Raw genomic sequence first — 2,275 nt, 5'->3', positions numbered from 1 at the left:
GGCTTGACCTGATCACTGTTTGCTGCGGATTCATGAATGACATCTCAACTGTCCAATCGCAGACGTATAAATCGCTTACAGCCAACCCTGTCACAGAGGGCGAGGCTTCTCGGAATACAGGTGGGGGAAAGGGAAAAATCAACGCCGATCACACGACTGTGACTTCAGCTTCCGGGTGTCATGGGGTTCATATTTAATCTGATTTTATAAAAAAAAAACATTTTGGCACATTCACTAGACCTGAACAGTGTGAGCCGTGAATGTGTCTTTTTTTTTGGTAGATTTTAAGCGTATATTGACTTTTTCACATAACATATCTTTTCAGACTGCTGAAAATGTTGTGCACATTGTCTCATGGCACTTTTTATTTATTTATTAGTAATAATAATGATAAATAATAATCATTCGATATAATAATTTTATTATTAAAATAATAATAAAAGAATGTTTTGGGGTCCACTTTTTTAAACGTTGAACTTCTTTGAATTTGACGCAACGTTTAAAAATACAAGGGCCAAAGACGTCGGTCTGACGTTTGTGTAGTCGTGCATGTTTTGATCCACGAGCGCTTCCAGGGTGATTCCATTATGATGTAGCCTAAGGAGGGGATTCCCAACAAGAGATTTTTCCTTACAACCAGTTTTGGCCTGCTGTATCCAGTCTATTAAACAAAAACGAGACTTCAAATAAATGTATGCTGTCTGACATGCAATAGACATCGTTGCCTGTGGTTCTGGCTTTCAGTAATGATAACAACAAACTGTCATGCAGAGGATGGAGCTGGTTGCCTTGGTAACTTAAAGTGTTTTGCTATTGGCACTATAGGGAAGTGTCCTGAGGAAAATTATTTCTCATTCTGTTAAAGTCACCATGAAATAAATATTTTTTATGGTATGTTGCAGTATTTATTATATTTAATCTATGTATTATAAATGCCCCCCCCCCCCCCCCCCCCCCGTGCACATCATTATTTTTGTATTTTTTTTTTAAATCATGTGCCTCATAATCTTTAAACAAAATAACTTTATAATAATAAAGTAATAATCTTTATAATAATAACTAAATCTTGGAGACGTACGTGTGCTCTCTCAGTCAAAAATACATAGAGTATATATATATATATATATATATATATATATATATATATATATATATATATATATATATATATATAAATCTTACAGTCCCGCAGAACGATGCTGTCTGACTACATTCTTAACCTATGTACGCAAGTGCTACATTATAGTTTAGATCGGTGACCTAATGTGCACAGCATTCTTTTTTATACACCTGCAAAAACCATTTGTGTTCATAGCAGACTGAAACCATCCAGGCACACAGAACAAGCCCCGACAATCTGATCAGTAGCAAATTACATTTTGACAGTTCTTTAGGGACACACAGGGACAGTGCACTTGAGGTAACAAGGAAGCAGAGATCAAGTGTATAAGTGAACTCACCTCTCACCAACCGGAGGATCCAGTTTCAAGCACTTGATCGCCACGGTGGTGCGCCAGTCGCTGTGCTGCGCCCTGAAAACCGTCCCGAAGCCTCCTTTACTAAAATAACTTCCCCCTTTCTCTTGCAGTTCATCTCTTCTCTGATGATGTTCACTGGTGCAACCAAACCACAACCATCCAATCAATTTCAGATGGACAAAATCAAGTCCCGCCCTACATTTGTTCTTGTTCGAGAAGCTGTTTATACGTCACAATAGAAGAACACATCGCAATTTCTGTTTCATGTGGACTTATCTGGATATCATTTAGCAATATCATTCATTATTACCTATGTGTATACCTCACTCATTACGTTGTTTTCTTTAATTAAAAAGTAACTGGAAAAAACTATGAGATTAAGAAAATGTATTATTAAATAATTTTAAATTATCTGACACAGCCCTATTATTTTTGGTTATTTTCTACTGGGTTAACAAAGCAAAATAGAAATCTTTCCAAGCCCATGAAATCTGCATATATACCTGATGTGGTTGGGAATCAGTACAGTAAACAGAGCTGAACACTTCTGGGCATAACTAGAGAAAGTAACGTTTGAAATGGATCGTCCCGTCATGGCAGGGTTGCCCAATCTGCTGAGACATTTTATACTTAATTTTTATTGTTAATTGTTGTTTAAATAGAATAAAAAAGGAAGAACTAAATACAGATGTTGCCCTGCATTCTCTCTCTCTCTCTTCCAACTCAATTCAATTCAAAAGAGCTTTACTGGCATGACAAAGTGTACATTGTATTGCCAAAGCATTTATATGAACATA

Source organism: Gobio gobio (assembly GCF_949357685.1).
Source record: "Gobio gobio genome assembly, chromosome: 6".
Classification (NCBI taxonomy): domain Eukaryota; kingdom Metazoa; phylum Chordata; class Actinopteri; order Cypriniformes; family Gobionidae; genus Gobio; species Gobio gobio.
Note: the sequence above shows the minus strand (reverse complement) of the source record.